This window comes from Oreochromis aureus, linkage group 15, assembly GCF_013358895.1.
Source record: "Oreochromis aureus strain Israel breed Guangdong linkage group 15, ZZ_aureus, whole genome shotgun sequence".
NCBI lineage: Eukaryota > Metazoa > Chordata > Actinopteri > Cichliformes > Cichlidae > Oreochromis > Oreochromis aureus.
The window spans coordinates 582289-597500 of record NC_052956.1 but is presented as its reverse complement, the minus strand read 5'-3'; the positions used below and the strand labels follow the sequence as shown (position 1 = coordinate 597500).

The 15212-nt window shown below is 43.5% G+C and overlaps 1 protein-coding gene and 1 long non-coding RNA gene across 7 annotated transcripts in view; one reads left to right on the top strand and one right to left on the bottom strand.

Annotated features, from left to right (window-relative positions):
• Positions 1–5501, bottom strand: part of LOC120433079 — a 10862-nt gene extending 5361 nt beyond the window's left edge. The window contains exons 1-3 of one of the 3 annotated variants that reach the window (XR_005608303.1): positions 5022–5501; positions 1262–1309; positions 944–1112 (exon numbers count right to left, since the gene is read on the bottom strand). This is a non-coding gene — a long non-coding RNA (uncharacterized LOC120433079). The remainder of the gene's footprint in view (positions 1–943; positions 1113–1261; positions 1310–5021) is intronic. The other 2 variants (XR_005608304.1, XR_005608305.1) reach the window with 2 other exon arrangements.
• Positions 1–15212, top strand: part of stmn4 (stathmin-like 4) — a 28241-nt gene that overhangs the window by 5292 nt on the left and 7737 nt on the right. Inside the window, exon 1 of one of the 4 annotated variants that reach the window (XM_039598619.1) lies at positions 4399–4417. The exons of 2 other annotated variants lie outside the window; for them this stretch is intronic. The gene's annotated coding sequence lies outside the window, so the exon portion shown is untranslated. Of the gene's footprint in view, positions 1–4398; positions 4418–10937; positions 11056–15212 lie in introns of those variants that run through there. One more of the 4 variants, XM_031734165.2, reaches the window with a different exon arrangement.

The window sequence follows — 15212 nt, the reverse complement described above, 5'->3', positions numbered from 1 at the left end:
ACAGCTGTAACACAGACGTCTTACAGTCTGAATGCTGTTTACGTTCACGGCCACCATCTTGGATTGTTAACTTGGCGAAGCTCTGACTTCCTGAGTTGGAAATCCAAGTCGAGTTATTCCAGCTAAAAATACTGACTTAATCTGGACTGTTAATATTCCGGATGTCTCCATTGCATTCCCTTACAGCGCCACAGCATGTCTGAAATGAAATAAAAACTATATGTTTCCATATGATGCTACTCTAATTAGTCAGTCAGTGATTTCCTATTGGAGCTTTTCACGAATGATAACCAGCTTAAAAGTGTTGTTAATGAACCACAGCAGAAACGTTCACGTGTGTATCAGCAGCAGCTGGCTGTGGTGTTTGAAGGTGACTCTAACAGGAAGCTGCTGCTCCAAAGTCTCTGTGGCCGCTCGCTTCATCTGATACAGCTGCTGTGGGCGGGATTATTATTGTCATTGGAAACAGTCGAGGTTTGTGGCTATTGGCTTTGAATAAAAGGCATTTATCAATAAGAAAATATAACTGTCTGTTTGTACAACCAATCCTATTGAAACGATGACAGAAACACCCACACAGTGCTGCAGAGAGTCCGGGGGCGGAGCTCTTTAGTGAAGTTCATCCACTGAATCAAACAGGTTGTCTTAACTCGCTAACCTTGGACGTCCTTATCAGGGGGCGTACAGAGCCGACATTAGAAGAAATGTCTGACCTGAGAGCAGTCTGAAGCTGAGCTTTGAGCTCACACTCATTACTTGTACATATGTGGACATCGCTATTTGATATTTCGACCACACTAACGAGCACAAACCTCTTTAATTATATGACAGAGAATAAGGAATGGCAGAATATGTCTCGTTTGTTAAACACTAACTAATCTTAAACACCAGTAGTAGTGGTGTTGAGATGTTGAAGGCAGCACAGGAAAAAGCATTTACCCACCATGATTGCTAGCTTCGGTCCTTCTGGTCTGAGTAGATCAACACCATCGTGTCCATGTTACTGCTCAGAAACTCTCATTGTTGGCGTTCCTGCACAGTGAGAGGAGTGTGCTGATCAACATTCAGGGCGTCAGTTTCAGCTTCAGTCATAGATTTGACCTGCTCTGCTTCTGCAGAGGAGAACTGAAAGTTATAGCTGATTTATTTGAGGATTTCTAAGAGACTCCATCTCCATATGGTGTCCGTATGGATGTAAGGGTGAACTGATGGTGCAGTGCGAGGTAAGTGGGTCATCTTTGCCGTGGTCTTCTCTACGTACAGTGTTATTTGAGATTGAAAACAGCCCTCCAAAGCCCTGGAGCAGCATCTGCAGGCACACCAGGACAGTGATGGAACAAGTCACGGTCTCGTTTGAGAAGCTTAACATTTCACTTTAGATGAACCCAAAGCAGTTAGAGAAAGTGTTTAATAATCTGTTGATTCAATATTCAAAAACACAAGTTCAGCACAATCATACACACTCAGGAAACCAACACTCGTTATATTCTGACATTTCTTTAGATAATACAATCATAGGCTTACAGGGCAGCTCGTGATAGGCCACTGGTGACTACTGCTAATGCTCAAAGGTACATTAAAGAGATTTATGCTGAGTCATTGAAAGTGTCCAGTGGCTCTGTGATGATACCATCATTGTGTGTGATCACAACATTTTCCTGCACTGGATGCTCTAACTGCAGCAGGGAAGCTCACATCAGTGCATCTGTAATAAAGTGAGCTATGGGCACTCATCTGTTTTACTGGGACCAGTACACGCCAGTACAACAGCATCAGATCATGTGGCTGTGCTTCATCTTTTTAAGGACACACTGCACTCTATGCTGCGCTATGCCAAGTTTTCAGCTAAGAGCTCTTTGAGAACCACCTAACCGTTGTTCTTTCACGCCGGTCAGACGGTGTCATTGTTGCCATTTTTCAAAGATGTAACCAAAGAAATGAAAACAGATGATCTGTTTTTGTGACCTGCTGGTAGCAACAAAGAAACCTCCGTGTTCATTAGTCATCCCACAGCAGAGGGAGAGACAGCTGCAGCTTCACTGTGAACACTGTAAAACCAGCATCAGTCTCTGCTTCCTCTCCTCACCACCATCATCTGCAAACGCAGGAAATGTTCATCACGTTTAGTGGAAATGCAAACTGTCTCACAGTCACTGCTCACAGAAGGCAGATTAGAGAGCGCGATGAGCCTGTGTCACTTTTATAGAAGATCATTATATCAGCATTGTCTTTGAGGACTGCTCCAACCTCACCCTGGGGAGTCAAAGCTGTCACCTCTGACCTCTGCTGCACAGGAACTGCACACACACATGCACCGCCCGTGTGAGCATCATAAAGAGAGTACAACAGTAAAACCAGAATATCTATACACATTAGAAAAGATACCTGGCACTCCTCACTCTGGGCCTGAAGGGAAGCACTCGGAGGGATTCTGGTAAATGAGAGGAGACGAAGGGAAACCAAAAAGAGGCAAACGTGTAACACAGACAGCTGTTCACCATCGCATGTATCATCAAAGAGCGAGGCTTTAGCTTAAGAGGTTTACTGGGACAAGTTCAAACTCGGGTTAAAACATCCTGTGCCTCATCAGGAAACATGACCACGTTTATCCAGAAGATGGCGCTCACACAGCTAAAATGAAAGTGGCCTTACACCAGGCTGCAGCTGCTGCTGAGCACTTCTCCCACTGACACACTGCAGCTTCCATGTGGTTTGCTTCACACGGTCTTCATGCTTTAACGAGCAACTTTAATGATGTCCATGTTATTGTACTGAAGTCATTTGCAAATGTTTTATGCCCATTAAGCTACTCAAGCGTCCTGGATCAGTCCGCATGCTCAGGAAATAAGTAAAAATCCAGGAAGACAGGAAAGCACACAGGAAACAAATGATCTGCCTCACAGGCACATTTGGTTTCCCTGATAGAAAAAACAGTCAAACTTGGATATGAGATGCACTGGGTTTGTTTTTTTATGAAGACGTGATGAAGCTGATGATGGGTCGAATCTGCATGTTTTGTTTGTTGACTTTAGGCAATTCAATTCAATTTTATTTATATAGCGCCAAATCACAACAAAAGTCGCCTCAAGGCGCTTCATAAAGCGATGATTATTTTTTAACCTTTTCCTCCATTTTTGTGGATTTTTCTGATTGTTGGCAAATTCCTTTTATTTAGGCTCTGATCATAAACCAACAATATAACTGTTTTTTCTTTTAGTCGTCAACTAAAAGAAAAAACACTTGGAATCTTTTTATTTGTAGGACTTTTATAGAAAAACACGCGTATGGCACAAGATTAGGTCAACTCAGATCCTAATCTGACCTTCTGACCTTCTGATGACCTCAGCAGGTCATCAAAAGCTGCCCAGGTTTAGAGTTGGGTTTCATTTCAGCCACAGTCCCAAAAAAGTCCCATATGGTGATTTTGGAATGAACCTTTTCCCATTTGGATTTCCTAAGAAGGAGAAAGTCTCTAAAAATGGGCAGACGTTACCGACGTCCTGAGCTTGGATGCTTCGGTAGGTAAAATACAGCAGGAAACCTTCTGCTTGCACTGGCATCTTAAAATGGCTGACACAGTTTGAACTGTGAGCTGCACAAAGTCAGATTCATTACAACAAATACAAAAATGAAACCAATCTGTGAGTGTGGAGCTAGAAAAAAAGGGGCTTTCCAGATGTCTGCAGCCCATTCATCATCTCTGCTTGAAGCCAGTGGCTGAAGGACATATTATCAGCTAGATCTGTATCTGATCTGTAGAGCTGAGTTAAAATAAAGAATGTGTTCAATATGAAAGGATATCTGGTTCTGGTTCTCTGGTTGTGTTTGGTTGTCAGTCTCACAGAGCTGTAGGTCTGATGCTAAATCCAAGCCGCAGGTTGGAGCCAAACTCTCCCATAGCCATCGGTCTTGTTTGTACAGACCCGTTGGCGGCGCTCTTTGTGTAATTTATCATGCAGAATATCATGTTTTAATTTGTCAGATAATAGATGCACATGTGATCGTTTGAGTGACTTGAATTAGCTTGAATTAGCTAACCACTGTAGTCCTAATAATCTGTGACTTCACTCGCCAAAATATTTTAAACTGTTTTCTTTATTTGAATTAAAGTTTCACTCATTGTTCAGTTATTTTGAAGGAGAAATTGCAGTATTTAAGAAGTTAGCACGCTCTGCAGCCAGACGACAACAGGCTGGTAATTTAATACATAAAATGCTCCAGGATCTCCAGCTGAAAGGCTTTTTTCTAAAAACAGTGTGATGACAAAAACAGTAGGTGTACACAGTAAGTATCAGGGTTAGAGTCGCCTGTGTGGCCTCATCCTGTTCAGACTCTGACATGTGACCCATTCCTGGATGAAATTCCAGCGAACGGAGCAACAGGGAACAACATTCCCCGAGTGAGAAGCTGTTTCATGGTATGTTACTGTGCGTTATAATGCTAAAGAAAGCTGTCGCTTATATTATGTAAAGGGAAGAAGATCTGATTGTGAAATAGCAGTTTGTGTTGTTGTGTTACGCAGTCTGAAAGCATTTACATGAGTCTGTTTTATGGCACGCACTCGGCACACAGCGCTCTTACATGTATGTCTGACTGTATAACACTGTTCAGCCTAACCTGTTCAAAATGTCCAATCCTGTTGCTGCGTACATTTTACATCATTTTAGAGCCAAAGAGCAGCTGCGGGATTTAATATTCATTGTAAACATTAAATTAGAGAAAATCCACGGCTATGATTTATGTAAACTTAACTGTCCTGTGTTGTACATGTGTAGCATCTGTAACAAACTAAAACATTCAGTTGAAATTTTTAGCAAATGCTGATGATTTTAGTTGTGTAACGATCTTTGCCTCCATAGGCGTTCCAATGAAATGCCAAGGCAGCATCTACATGTACATATTTAAGGCATCACACAGCTCCACAAGGCTGCTGTAGCTGCTGCTGGAGACTAAAACCAACAAGTTTCCAAGGTGTTTTCAACCTGTGCACAAAAATAGTTAGTGCATGAGCAAATACTCACTCTCTCTGGTAGTCATTCACCTCGTTCTCGCTGTATTCGTCAGTTCTCTGTTTCCATGGTAACAGCCGGTTGCAGACAGGCTGTCTTTGACAAGTGTAACATGAACAAGCATGAAGCCTGCACAACACGCCAGGACAACTTTGCTGGTATTAGCGGCGCTGTGACAGAATGGAAAGGATGTGCTCATGTTACCCATTCTGTTTTACAGCTTCTGTTAACGGAGCTAAATTTAGTTTGAGCCGAGGTGAACAGCGCTTTAACTTTTCTGCAGTTCAGAGAAAAAGGGATTACTCTTCACTTGGTGTGGGAGTGGCTTTCCCTCGATAAGCGTCCAAATCAATGCTTTTAAAAGCACTTCAGCTTCAATCTCATCACAGCACAGTCTGTTACAGCTAACCTGATTGTCCTACAACTGACACCTCGGTCTCTCGTAGACACACACACAAACACATGTGCACGCACACGCACACGCACACATGCACGCACACACATGCACACACACGCGGGCGCGCGCACACGCACACACACTCACACACACGCAGGGCTGGACTGGGACAAAAAATCGGCCCGGGCATTTTGACTAGAGACCGGACCACCAGGATAGAGATTGAAAATGTGACGTCATTCAGGGGTAAACCCGCAAAGGATTCTGGGAACTTGAGGCAAGAGGTACTAGCGCACGCAGGCTTTCAATTGAACTCAGTTACACAGCGATAAAAAGAAACACAAAAAATGGCAAGAAGCTGTTGTATTATTAACTGCAATAGCCGGTCGCATGACAGCCACGGGAAGCCGACGGGTAAAGAGATCGTTTTTTTTTTATCGGATTACGTCCTTGAAGAGAAATTTTTTAAGCCATGTTTCCGAAGTAAGAGCCGACGGATGGCCTGGATATACCAAATATAACGTCTCAGAACACTCCAGCTCACATGTTAGTCTGCCCCAAGCATTCCCACAAAGGTCAGTGTTTTGTAGTAGTTAATACCTCATTTTTCTTAACATAACTGGTGATATAGGTTACAAGCAAGTCTGGCGCTGAACAGAAATTGTCGCGCTATGCTCCTTTATTTATTGTGCATAAATAGTGAATTGTCCTGACACAATATTGCGTTTCGCTTCTGTTATTACCACGGTACATTGACAAAAACATATACTTTTATTCACAGGATAAAACATATAATTGTAAATCTGAGCGTGGTGAAAGTTGGGCAGCACGCAAACATCTTTTGTCCACTCTGTGTGCTCCTAATGGTCTGACCCTTTCACTCCTTTGATTTTTTCCTCGTATCTTTTCTTTGCCTTTTCGTCGAGTCTGTCTTTGTACGGTCCGGCATTGTTCTCCTTAGTTTTGTACATTCCTTTTTTGGGGGGCAAAGAAAAACCAGGAAGGTATTGGAACGAGAGAATGAACGTTTTGCGGTGCTGCAAATGCTTGCATTTGATGCGGTACTTGGATTGTTTTGCCTCGAGTTCCCGGCATGCAATGCGCGAAAGTCACGTGATCTGTCAATCGCTATAGGAAAAACCTTAAATTAAGACCAAGAACACTAGAGGTGAGACATGATCATTAATTAAAATTAAAATTAATAAATGATAGATTCAGTGATATTTTCATAAACACCTCCTTTCCTTTTTTTGTCCTCCATTTTCTTTAGTTCGTCTATAAGATTGCTAAACAAGGGGGAGGGTGCATCCGGCCTCCTCGGCTGTAATTGGTCCAGCCCAGAGTCGATCATGACCAATTGGCCAATCCAACACCTTTCATTATATATACCCTTCCTAAAAAAAAAAAAAAAAAATCCATCGGCCCATAAAAACAAAAAAATCGCCAGCGGCCCACCGGGCAAATGCCCGGTATGCCCGATGGCCAGTCCAGCTATGCACACACGCACACACACTCACACACACGCACGCACACACATGCACACACACACATGCACACACACACTCACACACATGCACGCACACACATGCACACACACATGCACACACACATGCACACACACACACACACTCACACGCACACACGCACACACACTCACACACTCACACACACACACGCACACTCACACGCACACACTCACACACACGCACACACACACACGCACACTCACACGCACACACGCACACACACATGCACACACACACATGCACACGCACACACGCACACATGCACACACACACGCACGCACACACGCACATGCACACACACACGCACACATGCACACACACACGCACGCACACACGCACACACACGCACGCACACACACGCACGCACACACGCACATGCACACACACGCACGCACACACGCACACGCACGCACACACGCACACAGACACACACGCACACACACACACGCACACACACACACAGACACGCACACGCACACACACACACACGCACACACACACATGCACACACACGCACGCACACACACACACGCGCACACGCACACACGCGCACACGCACACACACACACACGCGCACACGCACACACACATGCACACACACGCACACACACACACGCACACACACATTCACGTTTAGCTGAATGAGTAAGGCCAGTAGTTTTATGGGATGATCTCATCGGGAGGATGATGTCAGACTCTCTTGCTGCCACTGAGCTGCCTTAATTGTTTATATTTTACAGGCCACGAGGGTCTGCAGACCTGCAGAGTGCAGAGATAGTGGGGAAGAGTGTGTGTGCATTCACTGCAGGTCCTTAAGTGGTTACAAGGATATGAGTTTGGTTGAAGATGAATACCGCCTTCTCTGCCTACTTATTTTGTTTTTGAGCATCAAAATCATCTAAAAACGTATGTGCACTCTGAGCCTTTAAAGGAAAACTGACTGTGAAGAAGACGATAATCAGGTCACCAGCAACTGAAGGTAGAGATGGGTTTTTGTTTTTTTATGGAGGAAAGATTCAATTTGTCCGTTTCTCCTGCTCGTCCCAGCGTACACAGGCTTTCATGTTCTGTAAAACCTCTGATCCTTCCTGCTGCTTCCCCAGGAGCATTTTTCCTACTCCTCTCCCAGCTTCTCCCGTGGGTGTTCGCTGTCGGCTCCCCTCTTTTTTTGGCACTTCTTGTTTCTCCCCTGCTCGGGCCCTCCCTCTTATCTTTGTTCCCCCAGAATCACTGAAATAATCTGTTTGATGTTGGGGGTTGTCTCCTCCACCACTCCCTACTCCTCTCTGTGTCTCTTTTCTCCCCCCTCCTCTGATGAGCTCATTTCCAGGATGTGTGTGATGTCCAGTGTCACAGGTTGGTTTACAGTCAGCACGGCGGCCGGTGCGGGGAGAAGAGGAGACAGCGGGACACGCCCTAATGTGACCTCATGTGTATCGCTCTCTCTCCTGCTGCGCCGTGAGCTCTTTCATGTGCTGGTGGACGGTGTGGTGACATCATGTTGCTTGTGTGAGCTGCATCAGCAGAGGGTTTTCTCAGTATTCACTGTCCTGTCCTAAAGCCGTGTTTTTTACATTTTATTTTACTACTGTCGAGCCTTCCTTATTACTCTGACGTCTTGACAGCATAGCTATTTAAAACGGCCGTCTTGTTACTGACATCATCCGAAGCAGCTATAACAAAAGCATTGCTAACTGGTGTTCAGATCCACTACAGGAAGAAGTTTGAAAACAGTTTCAGTAGGTGTGGTGTTCCCCCGGGGCAAAAAGGAGATGAGCTCCGAGCTTTTTCATGCCAGCTTTGCAGCAGAACTAATGTGAAACCAAGTGCAGTAGCACTCTGCAAACAGTGTTTAACATCACGTTGGGATTCGCAGGCCCTTCCAGAGCGACTCTGGTGTGACATTAGGCCAGTAATAACACAACGGTCACTGTCATTTTCAGTGACAGTCTGTGGCTGCCGGGATCCAACAACAGAGCTTTGTCAAGATTTGTCTCGTCAAAATGTATCAAGATATTCTAATGAAGCATCATTAATATCCAGCACATCTTTCACTTTGAATTTTTAATAGAGTAACACACAACATCAATTATATGGTAATCATAATGATTAAAATGACACCAACAGGCTAAAGCTCGACTGAGATCGGTCAGCTGATATCACAGATGTACATGAACATGCTACAGTATTGTTTGCTCTGTGATTTTAGGCCGTGGTAGCTGCTAGGCAACATGATAAAGCTTATCATTATGATTAAATGATACATATTACATCTTTGACATGATGCTGTACTAAAATGAAAAACACACTGTGCTTTTCCAGGATGGTGTAGCTACATGAATGCAACAAATGGGTCATCTTAGCTGGTTTGTAGGTGGTTGCTAGGCAACATGATGTTGTCACAAGAGTTCATGTATAAACTGTGAACATAAATTACTAATACTGTTTGTTATGAAAATCATACTATGCTTTTATAAGGTGTTAAATTGCAGAAACAAAAAAGTGATGAGTGGAAGGTTAGCTGCCATTTGTAGGCGTGGCCACAGAGAGTAGTGTACACACTGCTTAAGGGTCGTATCAGGAAAAGGTGTGAAGTTGCATAATCACGTGGCACTGTCTGCTACAGTAACCCAGTGTATATAAAATGCAGTCAAAAGTACGTTTTAGGTGGTTGGTTGGCAACGTAAAAACGTCAGGTGATCTGATATGGATAAAAAACATTAGGAGCCTAAGATCACAGTCACGCGTTACAGTACGTATGACTGTCTGTGTTTTCTCACATGCAAATTTGTAAAAATTTTATTTTTTAACCAAACATAATGCAGATAAAACCATTACGGTTAAGTGGAAATGATGTCATCACATACATTAGTGTGGCTATCAGATCACCAGTACTCACCACCACAGTACACGTGGCAGAGTGATGCTAAGCTAACGAAGCCACCCTGTCATTTTTACTTTTCAGTTTATACGTAAAAAGGCGTGCCTGTAGACGTCACGCCTAAAAACTTTAACCTTCCTTAAACATGAAAGAAAAATGTGTAATTTAAAGTTACTTTGTATTAAGTGTTTCAGCCTGAGACTGCAGATAAAGATCACTATACTGAGGTTCAAAGACAGAGGCAGCGATCACAGAACGGCTGCATTACAGTAAAACATGCGTAAAGTACAGTAGCTGTAAAAGTCCACAGCAGTACACTAAGCAAAAAATAAATACATTTAAAAAAATGTAAAAAACTGTAAATATACAGTAATGTACTTTTATTTGTGAATACAGTGGAGCTGAATGTTGATGCCTGGAAGGACCAACATTTACAGTCGGCTACAATACAACCTTAAACTGCAATACAGGATTTTTTCTTTGTCCAGAATGTGCTGTTAATTTTTACAGGAATAAACTGCTGTGGATATATTACACTAGGAGCACTGCAAGAAGGCCTTAATGCCAAGTAGGAAGGGAAAAGGTGTATGATTAAAAGCTCATATACAGTAGGTACATATTGTTTGTAGATTACAGCAGTGAAACATTGGGAAATAACAGCATTTCTGAGGCTTTTCCTCTTTAGTTTTCTCCTTAGAAGAACTAGTATTTGTAGTTATAATAATACACAAATATGTGCGATACACCGACATATGCTCGAGTTTTCTTCTTGCTCCTGTATTTACAGTTAGGATCTAAATAATTTAGAGTCCTGCGTGCTTCCTATCTGGGCCCCATGCTGAGATAGACTTAGAGGCTCATACACACAAAGCTCCCCCAATTTCTCACACTACTTCCCTGAACTCCCTCTCATGCACAGTACACACACACACACACACACACACACACACACACACGCTCCTGCACCATACATTAAAACACTGATTCCACCACCCACCCTGCAGTACAACACAAAGAGCTGACGTCCCTCCCCACCATCCTTCCTGTCTGCTGCCATTGGCTGAGAGGTTCAGATGCTGGCAGTGTCTCGGACCAATGAGGTGTCTCCATGGTGATGTCATGGAGGCAGCATCGATGCTGTTGCTGATGCTGTTGCCCGGCGCCTGCATCCTTGCAGCCAGACGTGGTAACCGTAGTCACTGGTTCACCATCAGCAGCGGAGAAGACGCCGTACAGAGGGGGGTAAGTCTGCAGCGCCAGACACACAGCTGCACACATCTGTGTTGCACTGTGTGCCACTTTGGGTTCTTCAGGTTAAGTTTCATGGCATAAATGAGCAGTACCTGCATGTGCGTGTATTCAAGCGTGTCCGTGGGGTGGAACGGGCTGAGGATGAGGAAGGCAGAGTGATGATGCGGTGGCGAAGGTTCCTGCTGATAGGCGAAAGAAAGGGAGAGAACTGAGTGTATCGTCAAAGTGTAGAGTGTGAGACATCATTTATTATTGATTCTCCATATGTCCAAAGGCAGCTTTGTGTCTGATTTAAGGAAGGAGAGGCAGACAGAGAGACCGGGGAGAAAATGGAGGGTGTTTTATGTGTTTGCGCATCAGGCAGCATCATGTGCTCAGAAACATCAGAAGTTCAGATTTGTCTTGGATGGTTGATCAGGTTTAAGTCTGCAGAGTTTCTTTGCTGTAGCAGTAATATCCCAGTGAAATGATGCAGCGCAGCTTTGTATGAGCAGAAAAACACTCCCACAGGGCTACGATGACCTGGATGACTGAGAACCTTCACAGACAAATATCTGTAAAGACAAAACAACGTCAGAGGAATGTTTTGTCTCCGAGAGTCTGATCAATCCTGGTATTTGCTATGAAGAATGCTAAGTGATGACACAAGTACAGAGTTATCATTATTAATATTATAATATTAGAAAAAAGAAATACAATGACAAGTAGTACATCAAATTCTGCTCCCATGGAAACAAAAAAACGTTCTTCTTGAGCTCAGTGCTGTGAAAAATGGAAATGAGACGACTACTGTTAGAAAAGCAAATATCAGCTCAAGTACAAATCACAGCTGAAAGAATATGTGTGTTTGTGGTTGAGCGAGACGTGTGCTGACCATGCCGATCGATTTCAGAGAACGTTTTGAAATAGGACGATAATAAGGTAAGAAGCTTTTTATACAGATTTAATCGACTCTCAGAAACGACTCCCCAAATTCAGTGAGATGAGAAGGATTTGGAGGAGAAAGTGGTTTTATATGACTTATGCAGCTAAACTACAGGGTGGGCCATTTATATGGATACACCGTAATAACATGGGAATGGTTGGTGATATTAAAGTCCTGTTTGTGGCACATTAGTATATGTGAGGGGCAAACTCCTCAAGATGGTGGTGACCATGGTGGCCATTTAGAAGTCGGCCATCTTGGATACAACTTTTGTTTTTTCAATAGGAAGAGGGCCATGTGACACATCAAACTTATTGGTAATGTCACAAGAAAAACAATGGTGTGCTTGGTTTCAACGTAACTTTATTCTTTCATGAGTTATTTACAAGTTTCTGACCACTTATAAAGTGGTCAGAAACTTGAACACATTGTGTTCAGTGTGCTGCCCATTGTGTTGGATTGTCAATGCAACCCTCTTCTCCCACTCTTCACACACTGATAGCAACACCGCAGGAGAAGTGCCAGCACAGGCATCCAGTATCCGTAGTTTCAGGTGCTGCACATCTCGTATCTTCACACCATAGACAATTGCCTTCAGATGACCCCAAAGATAAAAGTCTAAGGGGGTCAGATCGGGAGACCTTGGGGGCCATTCAACTGGCCCACGACGACCAATCCACTTTCCAGGAAACTGTTCATCTAGGAATGCTGGGACCTGGCACCCATAATGTGGTGGTGCACCATCTTGCTGGAAAAACTCAGGGAACGTGCCAGCTTCAGTGCATAAAGAGGGAAACGCATCATCATGTAGCAATTTCAAATATCCAGTGGCCTTGAGGTTTCCATTGATGAAGAATGGACCCACTATCGTTGTACCCCATATACCACACCAAACCATCACTTTTGTTGTTCCAACAGTCTTGGAGGGATCCATCCAATGTGGGTTAGTGTCAGACCAATAGCGGTGGTTTTGTTTGTTAACTTCACCATTCACATAAAAGTTTGCCTCATCACTGAACAAAATCTTCTGCGTGAACTGAGGGTCCTGTTCCAATTTTTGTTTTGCCCATTCTGCAAATTCTGTGCGCCGATCTGGGTCATCCTCGTTGAGATGCTGCAGTAGCTGGAGTTTGTAAGGGTGCCATTTGTGAGTAGCTAATATCCACCGAAGGGATGTTCGACTAATGCCACTCTCCAGTGACATGCGGCGAGTGCTACGCTGTGGGCTCTTGCTGAATGAAGCTAGGACAGCCACTGATGTTTCTTCATTAGTGACAGTTTTCTTGCCTCCACATTTTGGTAAATCCAACACTGAACCAGTTTCACGAAACTTAGCAAGCAGTTTGCTAACTGTAGCATGGGAGATGGGTGGTCTCGTAGGGTGTCCTGCATTGAAATCTGCTGCAATGACCCGGTTACTGCGTTCACCAGATATCAACACGATTTCAATCCACTCCTCTTCGACATGTCAATGGCTGTGAACAAAGAGAAACTTGTAAATAACTCATGAAAGAATAAAGTTACGTTGAAACCAAGCACACCATTGTTTTTCTTGTGACATTACCAATAAGTTTGATGTGTCACATGGCCCTCTTCCTATTGAAAAAACAAAAGTTGTATCCAAGATGGCCGACTTCTAAATGGCCACCATGGTCACCACCCATCTTGAGGAGTTTGCCCCCTCACATATACTAATGTGCCACAAACAGGACTTTAATATCACCAACCATTCCCATGTTATTACGGTGTATCCAGGGGACAGAACGTGAAACGTGGACATGTCCGGGGAAAAGAGGACAGTTGGTCACCCTACCTAATGTTAATTTTACCAGAAGGCTTAAAGTCTCTCAGTAATAAAAACTCTTCAAACCTGAGGAAACATATAGCACAGTCGTACAATCTTTCTTTTTTATTGGAAAGCCAATCAATAAGTAACTGAATGTAATTTTAATATTAAAGTGCTAGAAAATGTTAAATATTCTGAAATATGACAAATCATTCATTCTGACAATGCTAGCTTAGCTTAGCACAATGTCCAGAAACAAAAGGAAACATCTAGCGTGGCTCCGCTCGGTGCTAATTACCACTTACCTGTATTTTTATTGAAACAGCCAATAAAACCAATAAATTATGAATGAGTTTGATACTTGTCAGCTTTTTGAGTCAGTCAACTCTTGGGGACTTTACCTTTTCATTGCTAAGCTAACTGGCTGTTAGCTCCATCTTTAGCATAAAACACGAATAGCATCAGTTCTTTTACCTGACTCTCTGCAAAGGTCAAAGGGGAAGGATTTGTACATGTGACAATGGTCTCAATGGAGGATCAAATGAGACCGATCCAGAATCATCGGATCGGTCATGAGGGCAACATGAGTATTCAGTGACTAGTAACAAAAGGTTGTTTGAGGTTGATGGCTGCCGCAGGGAAAATGATAGCCAGAGCTCCAGTCACATGGGCCTAGAGACTGCTCAGTGACCCCCGTTTTTCCCTTGCGGCCCAAATATCCCTGGGAAAATATGTGTATTCCCTGACCAGTTGGCAAAAACATACATGTGATTGCTTTGGTCACTAGCATGTTGCTGTGGTTGCCTCTAGTTTACACAGGTGGTGATTTAGTATAATCTGTGAGTTATAGTGAAACCGTGAACAGTGTGACACAAACTGCAAACCATTTTCCTTGAGTAACCATGTTGGCTGCAGCTCTGAGCCATAACATTTGAGGGCTTTTCTGTTTTGCACCACACCCTTTCAAGTTTTACTACTGCTCGGCTAATAGTTAGCAAGTGTTTACGGCCAAACTACAGGCACACTGCTAACAAACAAAGCACCACCACCCGGAGAAGAAGGAGGTGCAGAACCTTCAACAGATTTCAACCAGCCAGAGCAGCAACTTACAGTTACGACTAGTTGGGGGATATACATTACATCGCTGTTGTTGTTGTTTTGGGGCTTGTTTGCTTTTTTTCTTCGTTTGTTTAAGACTCTACCAATTAAGGAGCAGAGATTCAAATTTAAATTCAGTGAATATCATACAGTCATAAAATGAAAAACCTCACCAGCCTATAGCTGTCAGCAAAATTTCCACCAACACCAACCCAAATGTTTCCACCCTCTGTCTCTCTCCCAAACTTGAAGTGACACAGTCTTACTCCTGCAGGAAGCAGGGCATTGATCTGCAACCTGGCTGGTTTCATAATATGAGAAGCAGCTGTGTGTGTCCTG